The 14834-nt window shown below is 35.3% G+C and overlaps 1 protein-coding gene across 10 annotated transcripts in view; it reads left to right on the top strand.

The window, feature by feature from the left end:
* The first annotated feature begins 2073 nt into the window (after nt 1-2073).
* Nucleotides 2074-14834, top strand: part of LOC147071750 (uncharacterized) — a 131733-nt gene continuing 118972 nt past the window's right edge. For 7 of the 10 annotated variants that reach the window (XM_085947082.1, XM_085947078.1, XM_085947075.1 and 4 more), the window contains exon 1: nt 2074-2498. The gene's annotated coding sequence lies outside the window, so the exon portion shown is untranslated. The remainder of the gene's footprint in view (nt 2499-14834) is intronic. The other 3 variants (XM_085947084.1, XM_085947080.1, XM_085947076.1) reach the window with 1 other exon arrangement.

Here is a 14834-nt window from a genome sequence, read left to right as displayed (position 1 = left end):
TGTTATAGGTAATACACGTGGTCAGTCAGTTTTTATAATTAAATAAGTAACTACCTACTTTCATTCGATCTAGGTAGGTAGGTACCTATTATTTATTACCTAGGTACTTTCATAGATTATCTATGTACCTACCTAGGTAAATTTTATTATTGTCTCTCGGAAAATGAATGGTAAAACTAGTCGCGGAAAACAACATGATGACAACGTAATAAACAACAAAATAACAAACCTATGTATAGTTATATACAAAGAGATAATAGGTTGTACAGTTAATTTATTATTTAAACACCTACTATAATTTAATTGGGCTATTATTCAATTTAATATTATAATATTATATTATATTTTAATATTCATAACATGAAGGGTTTTTATTATTTTGAAAAATATATTTCAGTAAACACTGATAAAATAAACGTCATTATTTTTTATAGAAGGTAATGATATTACCGACATTCAGTCAGTGCTCAGAGAAAAGCTATAGTAGTCACATTATTTTTAACTAAATCAAAATTATTAAAATATCTCTCAATTATAAAGAAAATAGAGTAGATATGTATAGTCATCCCAGGAATATAATGCATATACCGCATGTTTATATATGCAGATATGCGCAATGACAGCCAATATAATAGTATGATGTAGGTACATCGGTACAGTAAACATTAAATTTAACATTGTATACCTACAAACTGTTCGAACGTTACAAAATTGTTTCCGAGCATTATTTTCCCAATACATATTTAACGTGTTCTGATGTTTGTGTACGTGTATTTTTGTTTTCTTATGGGGATGTAAATATTGTTAATATAGGTACCTACTGATGTGTGATGGTGGTGCGAGACACAATTTAGTTTAGTATAAGAAATATATTGAATAATAAAAATATAACGCGATTGGCTCTTTTATATTTGACAAAGCTGGGAGACATTGTTTGGTCATGGTCCTTCACATAAAAAAAAAATATAAGATAGGTATTATACCCACACCGAAAGCATCCAGTGCTCGAAATGGACCTGAGCGACAGGAACGCAGCTCTGATTCCTCGAGATTATTGCTCTGTTTCGTGGAAAATTTATAAATTACATTCCAGTTTGTCAGTTACTAAGATTATATATTAATTATTAAATTCATTTACTTACATTATTTTTTTTGTTAAATTTTCCATTTCGAGCACTGCTATAATCCCGATGTTAACACGATCGTACACTACAATAATAATATATTGTTGCAAGTACGTTACTCACCTTATTAAGTTCATGAATCGTCACACCATTGAGATCAGCGCATCTATTCTACACACAAGACTGCTTTCGGCCGCTACGGCAGCTATTTAGGGAAGGTTTGTATCGAAGAAAGAAGAGAGGTGCTGTTAAAACATAGCACTTCTTGTAACAATTACAACTAACTGTGCTAATACTTCGATACAACCCTACCCTAGATAGCTGCCGTAGCGGCCGAAAGCAGTCTTGTGTATAGAATAGATGCGCAGGTGGACATAAGTCATGTGCAGTGTTGCCATGTCTACTGAAATTTCAGTAGATCTACTGAAATTTTTGTCAGGAAAAGAAGATATTATGGTATTTGTGATGAATAAAAGTTACTTTTTACATGATTTTTTAAAAGACACTTGTGAGATTATGTCAATATGCACGCTTTCACCAAACACAATCGTTGAATTTCATACATTTTTGTCAATCTACTGATATTTTGAAAATTTTAGTTGGCAACACTGGTCATGTGCTTCCCTCGTATGACGGTAGGGTGTAAGCGACAGCATGTAAATATATTCACTCACAATCCAAACACCAAACTTATAGGTCACATTAAAATATATACTGGTACGACTGATACTAAAACCAATATAGTGATAACTCAATTGCGAATCAACTATATAAATATATTATATAGGTATGTATATAAATAATTATTACAAATAAAAATGTACGCCGATGAAACGCTATATTGAACTGATTTACCTGGCTCTACCCAGTAACCTTCTCATCTGTGATGTCGAATACAAAATACGAAATAGCTGAGATCGGTAAACGGCAAACGCGCATGCGTCAATTCAATACAGCGGAGTTCGTTCATACGTCAAGAGCATACTTATTTTCACTGTATTATACCTCTCGTATTTATTTATTTTCCCAATATTTGTTATGTCATTTGGATTGTGTGAAAGTGCTAAATAGTGTGCAACAACGGTGCAATCAATCAATCGAGATAGTTACGTAACGGGTTGCCGGTTAACTGGGATCTAAATCAACAAACTCGACGTATCAAAATTTGATGAGTCTCCCATCGTCAACGGCCAGATTCATTTGAGCTGGACTCTCTTTTAATTTGTGTCGTAATGGTGAATTAGTGCAATTATACTGGTTGTTTATGTTGTTAAAATTATTATTGTGAGTTGATTAACCCCGTGTTGTGGTCTTTTGGAAGTGTTTTCTACATCCCAGACTGGGGATTCCGTAACCGCGATGAGCGTCGACATTGTGAGTACTTACAACTTCAAATACGCTATGTTGACACAACATGTCAAAATTAGTTTTCGTATTCAAGGCAATCAGTGTATATACTGTTTTATAATTTTCTGTTATCTATGTAAATTTTATTTCGATTCCAATTCACACAACTGACTGGATGTTATACCTGCTGTAAACTGAATTCCAACAGGCTTTGGCTGTCATTGGTATTTTTTTATCATTAACTTTGGTATCCTCGATAAAAGTAATAGTAAATACCTATTTAGGTAAATTTTATAACAATGTTTTTGACGAAAATGACGACTGCGTGATATATATTCTGCAGGTACTTAATAAAAAAAAGCAGACACCTACCCTAACTATTTATACATACTTACGTAGTATTCTGTTATGAAAATGACAGTTCTCATATTATTTGAAATGACAGTTGGCTCGTAAGCGTATTTTAAAATAAGACTTCATCAATAAAGTCATAGCCAATTTATATAAGTAGTTGTATATTTATGTATATAACATAATGTTATTAAGTAATATATTTTTTAATTACTTACTGCGAAGCCCATGACCCCCACTTACTGACGCGGGCACCCAGGCCAGGATCTTTGGCGGACCTCCCTACCCATTGCTAGGATTAAAGGTAGTGTGACGGTTTCAGTAGCGTTTTCCAGATGGGGCCCCAAGTAAAATTAAGGGTATTTCAGTATATTTTTAACGATTTTTTTTTTATATTTTTAAAAAATCGACTCGAAGTTGTCGAGTATCGACACACAACAATCAAAAATTACATTGCACAACACTTATAATATGTTTTAAAATCAAGTGAAATAGCACGCAGGCGACTTTTTTATCATTAGAGCTAATTTGTGAAGTGTATTTATCTCACTTATCTGGACGATCCGCCACGCCTGGCCCCTAAGCTAGAGCCCTATTAGCTCCCCCCTTGTAGGGGCCATGGTGAAACCTACACATAAAAGACCCTCCTCTTATAATTAAAGGGTATTTTTAATCCCGATAAATGATAAAACTTGAACTTGTAAAAAATAGCACAAAAAATTAACTTTTATTAATTTTTTTATTTGACAGATCAATACAAATGGCATTAACATTCAAAAATGATTTCAGGTAGGTAGGTATATTATGTTCACCGCGGCTGTTCTTGAAGCGCATTCTGGACCTAGAATTCATACCTTTCGGTTATGAGGAATACAGCGGAAAACACATTTTGAAAATACTCGATATACTGTATTATTTGTTAGTTTGGGTTAGTTTAGGTTAGGTTTGGTTAGGTTAACATAACAAATAATCCAGTATATCGGGGTACGATAACGATCTCTATTGACCGTAATGCGAGCTCCGGCCTAATTAAAAAAAAATAAGGTCTAATGATGCCGCACCAAACGGTGCATTTGGGGACCAATGGTCTTTTCTCTGGCATCACTACGTATGGGGCAATTTCGCTTATTAACAAAACGTCAAGCTAATAATGAGCCTCATCTCTAAACGCAATTTTGCGACAAAAACAATGGGTCTGTTACACACTAGGCCTAGATAGTGTATGGCATGAAATCTATCCACAGTTCGACGAATCGACGACTGATCTTCAAAGTAAATTTTGATAATTTGTAGCGTTGTCCAAGCGTGATGATGATATGCAGGCCCATGATCATAAATGCCAAAAAGTCAGCGCAGTATCACAGCTTGGTTTGACAGTTAATCCTTTTGTAAGTTTTATCTAAGCAAAAAAGGAAACACCGTTATAGGTAGTACATTCAACTGCAACTACAAACTATTATATTGTAGATCAGTGGTTCTCACGTGAAATTTAACTGTGGCCGCACAATTGACATTGACAGTTCTATGAAAACGTCTGGTGGCCGCACCAAATTTCACTTTTTTGTGATTGAAAGCAATACTGCGTCTAAGTTTACATCAGCTGTCAACTGGCTTCGATATTTGTTTTTTATGAAGTGCATTACACTGAATGATCTTTCACAGTATACAGTAGTAGGAAAAATCGACAATATTAATAAAGCAATTCTTGCCAATTCTTTGAATTGACTTAATTCTTGGTCAACGTATAACTTCGACCAAAATTTTTTAACCGTGGTATTATTAAAATGGTTTTTAAAGTACTTGGTCTTGACTAATTTCCAATAACGCATATTATTTAACGTTAGCCCAGTTAATTAAATGAAATACGGATAATGATGTTGGTGGCCGCAGCAAAATCCTCTGGTGGCCGCACAGAGAACCACTGGTGTAGTTAGACTGTTTTACTTAATCTCTGGCCGTAGGTATTTATTTTAAAATCAAAATCTGGCTTAGTACCTAGGTATGTAACCTTTTTGTGATGGTTATTAAAATAATCATTAAGTAGCATAAAATAATTTCTATATAATACACAATTTTAATATACACGTCATTACTCATTAATGAACGTTTGTACAGTGTTGGACGTAGCATGGACATGTTTTTGTTGTTTTTATTATACCTGTCAAACATGCAAATGGGAAATGGTAAAGGGATAGAATGTAAGGAAGCGCTAATATTAAGAACTCCCGAGTTAAATTCTGGAAGTTTGTTTATACTGAGTGGGTCCTTGCACTATTATTGCACAGGGGCAATATTTCTAGGTGCAGCACTGTGTCAACGGGGTCACCGAGATTTTACAAAATATTTTAATTGGTCCTCCAACCACGAGGAAGATGACTAGACTAGAAAGACAATCACTCTAAAACTTCTTATAGAAGGAGAATATTTTGTTTCCAAAAAATATGTAAGTACGACCTTTCCACGAGATTCCCTCAAAATGTGGGCTCGGTTCCAATATTGTCAGAAATCGACTAGGTACCTTTATATACATACCGTGTATGTATTGGCATTACTCATTACTCATTAGTCATTACTGTTTTACTGTGGATTGGTATTTGTAGTATACATACACCTGTTAGGGTACTGAATCGATTTACTTAGATACGTCTTACACGATGGGGTTTGTGTAGGTACATAATAGGTATGCGCACTTATATTTTGTGTTTTTCACTTGTGTGAAATTTAATTTAATCACTGTTTACCAATTAGAGATACTTAACTACTTAAAAAAATATTAAGTAAGTAGTTTTTTTATTTTGTATAATAATGTATTTAAAAAAATGTTCTGACCTGTGAAAATGTGAGCTCGACCGTGTCACTAATTTTCATAGACAGACTGAAACGTCAGAATTATATTTTATGGTATTTCGTTAGCAACCGAATTTATAACAAACTGAATTTAGTTTTCGTATTTTTGATAGAAACCTAAAATAACCCCATCTTCTAAAGAACGTGCCTGGTCCAAACCAAAGATGTTGGTACAGGAAGATACAAGAAGGCGATGATACATTGTATGAAGGTTTCCTTCAACATCTTGTTTCAAACTGAGTTTGATTCCCCAAGATAAAAATGTATATGAAATACAAAATTTACTCCTTCGCAGAACATATGTATATGGCCTCTGGATAGTGGGCCTATATTAACAGACTTTTGAAGAACATTTTGTTAGCCATTCGTCCAATCCATCGGGTCCTTGTTCTGGATCAAAAACACAGATTGAAAAACATCGTGTATTTTTTCTAGACTCGGGACCGACGACTACAGGGACGAACGCTTTACGCATGCAACCCCATCGCCTCACCAACCCTCAACCTTCAATTCACATAGTCGGCTACCACTACAACAGTGCACATATTATTATGTGCATACAATTACAATGCTTATAATACCGACATACCAGAAGCGAAGAGTGGAGGTAGGCTGTCAAGATCCGCCATAAAAGTGCACACTAAACTTTTTCAGTCATACGTATTTGTTTTCATTGAAATAAAACTATAATTTACGGTGTGTTGGTTAGTTTTTAAAAATCCATAAACCCTGCCTGAACCGAACCATACTAGTAAGGTATATTTTGTGCGATACGACAAAATTGTGCACACTTTTTCATTCATATTTTATAACATACCTGCATACATATTACACATATTGTTGGTTCATTTTTTTTAAATTCATTAAGTCCTGCCTAACCAGACTATAATACTCGTACATAAAAAATATTATTCTATCTATAAAACATTCAAAGTTATGTATAATTTAATTGCATAATTTTAGATATTTTATAGATAGACGAGTATTTTTGACTATTATTTATTATGGCTTGGTTTCGCAGGGTTTAATTGATTTTAAAAAACTTACCAACACCATCTGTAAATTGTAGTCTTTTTCGATGAAAACAAATACTTATGTATGACTGACAAAGTTTAGTGTGCACCATTTATGGCTGATCTTTATAGTCTACTTCCACCCTTCGCCACTGCTAGATACCATGAAAATGTTGGTACCTCTTTTTTATAAATTATCGAATAAATAATTAATATTTAAGTAAGTACTTAATTGTTAATTAATAATTTTCGATTAATCTCCATCACCACAATTATAAAACTATTTAACCATTATGTCGACATTAATTGTATGGCAACGATGTACCTACTTATCATTATTTTCTTTTAATACTACACTCAAATGGAAATGGGCTGGACACATAGTTTGACGAAGGGACAATCGCTGGACAAAGCTAGTCATCCAGTAGTTCCCAAGAGGTACAAAACGTCCGCAAGGTAGATCTAGAGGCCGCTGGATCGATGAAATGGTTAAGTTCTGCGGAAGTACGCGGCAACGCAATGCACAGGACCGAGAGAAGTGGAATCAACTTGGAGAGGCCTTCATCCAGCAGTGGATAGATTCAGGCTGATGATGATGATGAATACTATACTCGTATTAATATCACTATGACTAAATTATATAAATGCGTAAAGACTGTCGCCCGTGTGCTAGCCCAAATTTGCCAAAATAGGAGTTTTAGAAAGGTAAAAAATAATTAAGTACTTACTTATATAAAAAGTATCACACTTATTTTTTTATAAATCTTACCTATACTAAGTTCAACAAAAAAATCCCCACAACACAACACTAGCGAATCCAGAAGATTGTCAATATGGTGAGGTTGGTTTATTCATTGTACCCTTATGTGTATGCTCGCTATACTTACACTTACATTATCTATTAATTTCGTCAACTATTTCTGTTAAATCAACTATGGCACTCACTAAAGTAGTAATCACCAAATTGAATATGGAGCTTGTTATTAAAAAGTTGTACCATTGCTATTATCCACATATTTTTTTTCAGGCCTCATACATAGTGAAAGATTTAGAAATTGGATGTCTTTAATAAGGACGGGTTAACATCCAAATCGATCGCTATGGTGTGTGTGATGACTGATATGCATAATAGGTACGAGGGTGGGTCAATAATTCCTTAGAAAAAAGCATTAAAACAGTTTTTATTTTTGTATTTTTTTTTTATTTCTCAACATAATCTCCTTGGAGCTCAATACACTTGGTTGGACGTTTCTCAATTTTTTTTAAACCGTCAGAAAAATAAGTTTTCGGAAGGTCCTCAAAATAAGCATTTGTCCGATCGATGACTTCTTCATTTGAAAAAAAACGTTGTCCACTTAGCCATTTTTTTAAGTTTGGGAAAAGGAAAAAGTCACTGGGAGCTAAATCTGGCGAATACGGTGGGTGGTCGACCAATTCAAACTTCAATTCTTCAATTTTAGCCGTTGATCGTAAACATGTGTGAACACGGGCATTGTCCTGATGAAAGAGGATTTTTTTCCTGTTTAAATGAGGCCGTTTTTCTTCAATTTTGTTTTTTAGCTGGTCCAATAAAGATGCATAATAATCCCCTGTTATTGTTTTTCATTTTTCCAAATAGTCAACGAAAATAATTTCACGTGCATCCCAAAATACAGTAGCCATAACCTTACCAGCTGATTTTACGGTTTTCGCCTTCTTTGGACATGGTTTGCCTTCGCAATCCACTGCTTTGACTGTTCTTTCGTCTCGGGAGTATAGTGGTGTATCCATGTTTCATCTACAGTCACAAAGCGACGAAAAAATTCATCCGGATTGCGTTGCATGAGCGACAACAGGGCTTTAGAGGCCACCACCCTATTGCGTTTATTGTCGTCTGTGAGCAAACGCGGCACCCATCTTGCAGAAATATTTTTCATGCCCAATTTGTCATGTAAAATAGAAATGACGCTACCTTTTGAGATCCCTGTAACCTCAATTATCTCACTCAACTTTAATCTTCGGTCACTTAACACCATATCGTGGATTTTATTGATCATTTCTGGTGTAGTCGCCTCTACAGGACGTCCTGAGCGTGGTTCATACTTTGTTGATGTACGACCACGTTTAAATTCATTTAACCAGTTATAAATAGTTGCAAGTGAAGGAGCAGATATGCCGTGAACTAAATCCAACTCATTTTTTATTTCCTTTGCTGTTAACCCTTTTATATTAAAATGTTTAATAACAGCTCTAAACTCAATTTTCTCCATTTTCCATTTTTCCATTTTCCACAAGCAAATTTTTTTTTTAAATGTACGAGAAACACACAACAACCCGACCAATCTGATTGAAACTTCGCAGCATACTGAATCGGTAGTGCCGCTGCATGAAAACAAACCGCTTACAGTACTAGTCGCGCCACCTGTCGGCTTTTCTAAGGACTTATTGACCCACCCTCGTACCTACATGACGACATCCTAACCGAGATCCACTCTTAATTATTGACAAATTGGCATGTAGATTAAATATTGTCAGTCCAACTCTGATGGGTTTGTTAGCGATCAAGAGAGCGCGCAGCCCGGTGCTAGTGTGTGCCGCAACCAATTAATTATTCCGGTCCTGTGGTCATTAAGCCATTTATTACCTACGTTATACGATTCCTCGTTTAAATGGAGAGACATGTTTTATGCAACGGTGCAAGTATTCGAACTGATAAAACGAAGCGACTAAACAATGAAGAGTCCGCCTACCTGCTTGTACATTTTGAATCTTCTTCATTGGTCATCTCAAAGACTTGTACTGAATCTAGATTCTAGCTAGAACACCTTTATTGGTGACATGCTATATTTCAATATTATAAATCTGTGACACAGTTGATATGTGCCTCCATCATATCGAAAGAAACAATAAGTATCGATACTTACTCTCAAAGCGCATACTTAAGCGGCAAATAATTTTGAACTATAGGTGCGACGAAATTTCGGGCTCGCTGGTAATCGGAGAGCGAAAGTGGAGCTGTGAACACGTCAGTTTGTTTTGTGATGGCGTCGGGGGAATTATTTCTTAAATCGTGTAAAGATGACTACAAAACGTTACCCATTTACTTGAAAAAGAAAACATGTCAATGAATATATTATTATTATTATTACTAATAGAACAATAAACATGACATTAAATGGACGCATGTTGATTTTTTATGACAAATTATGTTTTGTTCTGCACGCGTCGTTTGCACAATCTTCGCGTGGCGTAGTCACGATCGTTTTAGACCGTGCCCCAGTTGAAGTATAGCCTTAATATGTACTAACAAACCACTGTTTGGCTCCGGAGTCCGGATGAATACGAGGGGTATCGCGGCAGTGACGGGATGTTCATGTGGTAGTGTTTTCGTGAGGAATGATCGGTATCAGGATGAGCACTGATGAAATACTGTGAACCCGATTTGCATTGTTTTAGTTTAGGCAAACGGTGTTCGACCTTTTGACTTTGTTGGGCCACATTGAATGAAGAGGAATTATCTTTGGTATCAAATAAAAAAGGTCGTCTTTTTAGCTCCCGCCAAAAGAAAAACCGCCCAGAATACGGTCAACTTTTCCGTCCAACATAAAAAAGTCCGTTAAGAATATCGTTGAAAGGTGTTTTTCGCGAAAAATTACGATTTAAAAAAAAAGGGTAATAAAGATGCAAACACCGTGTGTGTGTATTAAATTTGAGTTGCGCGGTGCCAATATACTTTCCCCGTGCTAACAATCAATCCAATAATTTACAACATGTATGTAATTAAGTAATTGAATAAATACTTACGTTAAGTACCTAATTATTCTTTTGGAATGTAGATTTAACACACCATTGCGAACTGCTACTGGAATTTTCTACTTATTTGTTAAAATGACCCAGAGCTATTAATTAGTACTTATTTATATTATATTAACATATTAGATCGCGGTTTTGCGGTTGGCTAATTATGTACATTAATTTCGCATGCCTAACCTATATCGCTAATAACTAATAGGTAAGTAAGTATATGTCGGCCGGACTTTTGCATACTTTGTTCTCGTCCCTCTGTCAAATTGAGCGTTTCCTCATTAAGTAGTACGGTGGCCGTCCATCCATTCGACTGGCGATGCTGGAAGTGCATGCTCGGCTCCGTTAATAATAATAACGAATTGCGTTTATACAATTCCATTTGACAGTATTATCGCGGCCACCTTTTCGTTGCCTGACGTAACTCCACTACCTATGCAAGTATATTAAATTTACAGCCGGTTCCGTTTTTTCACTGGCACAATACTCGGACCGGGCCCATCCAAACATTATGCAGAGCACTCCCGCTAAATCAGGGCTCCACAACCCTTTTCAGGTAACGGCGTATTATTCAAATTCCATTTTTTTCGCTAAGAGGTCGACTATATTCAGACCGGGGCACGATGCTGCAACTTTCTATCAGCACTAAGATTGTTACATATTTAATATTCTTATAATGCAATATAATAGTAAACTGTTTGTCGAAAATGATGATGGTTGGGAAATGGTACTTAATACATAATCGAAAATCTTCATTTACTAAATGATACTTTATATAAATTATATTAAATTCTACAGGATGCTTTTTTTAATCGATAGGTATTTCGTTTGTAACACCATTATCAAGACTACAACAAAATCAACGATTTGTCTACGCTTAATTTTTAATTTACCGCATGGCATTCGAAGATAATTATTAATAACAGCATTACCGTCGTAACTCGCTATTCAATGCCCCGGCCTGACTATAGCATGTGAAAAGTATTACTGAACGTACTTACCGGCTACAAATTAGTTTTTCAAAACTTCTAAATATACATACCTATTACGCTACTAATATTTCGCTGTTTTCATCAATGCGGTAATAAAATACTTTTAGTATAAACTGTAAGTATTGTTTCAAAATTAAGTAAATTATACAAATTCGTCACCTTAGAGAGCCTGCAGCTCATTTAATTCGCATGGCTAAATTGCCTCTGATCAGAAATTAGAACCGCGTCGCAGTTCATTGGTTTTGTGTTTGGCAGTTTTTGTTATAACAAGCCAGATTATCGAACTTGATTGCTTTATTACAAAATAATCGTATTGTTTCTCGTATAGTTTGTTGCCATAGAAGCACTGGAAGGACATTGTTCACGACTTGATCCATTCGACTGAGTTTCTATAAATCCCGATTGTAAGTACATGTGTAGATATTAGCTTAACCTCGCTTACGCTGGCGCTATATTATTTCATTTAGGTCCATCGCCAATTGCACAACCGCCACTCATGGATCTGTATCCGTATTTCTTTCTATCTCTTCGCCCATCTCCTCCTGGGGTTGTCCAGGGGACTACAGGAGTTGCTTCATCAAAATTATTAAGAGTTTTAAATTCATTGCATCTAACAACGTGACCGGCCCATCGCGATTCTTCGCACCCTCAAAACATAAACTATATTGCCCGAAGAGTCCAGCGTTCATACGATGTGCAACCTTTCGTTTTCACTAACTGTTCCTATTACTTATTAGGCGTAAGTAGGGGAGCGTGGGGTAATGGGAGCCAGCGGGTAATGGGAGCGACTGCAAAACAGGTACCATCTAACACTAAAATGACTTGGAAATAACCAAAACATCTTCGTCAATCGTCGGCTAAGCCCGTCGATCGCTGTCGGCTGCTTAGTGGCACGTGCACGCGCGTGGCGAGTGGAAGTGTGTTTTGGACTAGATGCTTATATAAATTTACAATACATAAACATCAACGTAAGTACTTAAAATTTTACTTATTTTATCATATTTTGTGTCCATTGTATAGCCAGATACATGTATTTTTGTTTAGAATTAGTTTAGAATCAAGGTTTAAAATGGTTTGGCTACGTTATTTATCAATCTTCAAAGTGGTTGACATTCGGGTAATTGGAGCCTAGGTGGCTCCCATTACCCCTATATAAATTTCACGTCTTTTACTAGTAGATAAGATTTTAATTGTTCCAGATGCCCAGAAATAGAAAGCTGACGACTTTCAAGGCTGATTGGACGGTGACTTCGTTAGAAAATGCCCTCCGAAACCAGAAAGATTATATTTGTGTTTTTTGCTTAGTTCCATAACATGACGTGTGATTCTTTTGATATTTTTAGTACTAGAGCATATTTTTGTTGAATTACATTAGTAAATATTTAACATTTTATTGTACCTATGTCTGTTATAATATGTGTAGCTGTTTGTAAGCATATTAAAATATGAAGCTCCCATTACATATTTGGTAAATTAGAATTTTTTAGTGGAAATTGCAGTAATATTATTACTATGTAACCAAAGGACTCATTTCAAGTCTTAATAATAAACGATTAGAACATTTTGTTACTTTTTTTCAACAATTTCCTTAGTAGGCTCCAATTCCCCCTTGCTCCCCTACCTACCGGATACCGTTTTTCTAGGGATAAGAAAACTCATGACAGTTGCAGAAGACGTCAGCGTGTCCGTTTATGAAGAGCAAAACAAAAACAATTAAGGCCCGTTTCATACGGGACACCGGTGTCGCGCGTTGACTCATTAGCTCTGGGGCGTTCATAAACATAATACAAAAGCCCCTTCATTCGAATATACAAAGGCCTCCTATAGTATATCAAGCGCGACACCGGTGTCCCGTCTGAAACGTGCCTAACTTATGTCGCGTCAGTCGCCACACATCCATTGTTTTTTAAATAAAATTAATTATCGGTATTTTTTACACATTCCGAATAGATACTTTACGTTGTTAGAATGAATTTTCATGAGATTTACTTCCAATCTCTTGCTCCTTATCAGACCATAATGGTCCGCTATTCGCAGTACAGCGGAACTGGTTGGAATGATTTCCTTATCACTCTTATCTGCGATCACTTTTACCAAACGCTCGACTAAATAAATGCCCATTATCAACGTACATTAAATGTACGTACAACAATGGCTGCTCCACGACTTGGCGAATCTGTACAGATACACGTAAGTAAGTATGTATTGCTTTATTTGTTCACGAAAAGTTTTAAAAAAGGAAAAAAATAATTACAACGATTTTTTTGTTTATTACACCTCAACCAACATCGCGTATCAATCCCAATGTCACATAAGTAAGTGTTGCGATGACAAAATAATGTATTCGTGAAATCCTACCACATTTTTTACTTGCATTAGTTATTACTTGTACATATTTATGTTATTTTATTAGGTAGATTTGTCTTAAGGGGACGCTCTACAGAATTCCCCTTGAGAATTGAAAATATGATTTTTTTACATGTGGTCCGGAATTGTTGCTCTACTGGTAATACTCAAAGGTCGCCGACAATGCTTTGGTCTAAAGCATGGGTGGCCAACCTTTTCAGCAGCCGGGCCAGATTCTAAAAATTAGATTTTATAATTAGACAACCAATTTTTTTTATTATACAAAACAAAAAACAAATATATATTATATATATATTAATAAAATACAACAAAAATAAGAATCAAACATATTTATTAGAGAATTTTTTTAAATAATAAAAAATAAACAAAATCTTAATATAAAAATAGTAAATTTTAGTGAGAAGTTTGATTTTGTGTGGCAGAACTAAGTGCACCAATATCGATATCGAGTGAGGTTGTTTCTGCACGCAAACAGTTTTCCAAATACACATCAGTGATTCGTGTTCTCACTCGGGATTTGATATGCTTCATCCGACTAAAAAGCTGTTCACACGTGTAAGTGTTTCCAAAAAGCGAAGTCATCATTAGAGTATGTTTGTAAAATGCAGGAAATTTCCCCTTATCCAAATATGTTTTGTAAAACTCTTCCAAACCAACCTGATGGAATTTCTCCTTTAACTGTTCATCGCAACATATTATGTCACAATGTTTCATTTGTAAATTTCCCGGTAATAAATTCACGTCTACAGATAATGGCGCTGCAAATGCAGCAAAAAGCACATGATGCTTATTAAAATTTTGATCTAATATCGAATCCAATTTGCGAAATTAGCACATCTAGCGGCAGCATTTGATATTATTTTTATTTTCTCACTGCTCCACGGGCCACGGTTTGGCCACCCATGGTCTAAAGTAAATAATGATCTCTTAATTAAATTTAAATCATAACACTGTCAAAGTGTATAAAATATGGGGTGACCAAAAAATGATATCTTCTAATATACGTAAAT

Source organism: Rhyacophila brunnea, unplaced genomic scaffold (assembly GCF_057557595.1).
Source record: "Rhyacophila brunnea isolate RB1 unplaced genomic scaffold, BYU_Rbru_1.0 scaffold_2, whole genome shotgun sequence".
Taxonomy (NCBI): domain Eukaryota; kingdom Metazoa; phylum Arthropoda; class Insecta; order Trichoptera; family Rhyacophilidae; genus Rhyacophila; species Rhyacophila brunnea.
The sequence above is the reverse complement of the archived record's forward strand: the minus strand, read 5'-3'. Positions and strand labels throughout refer to the sequence as shown.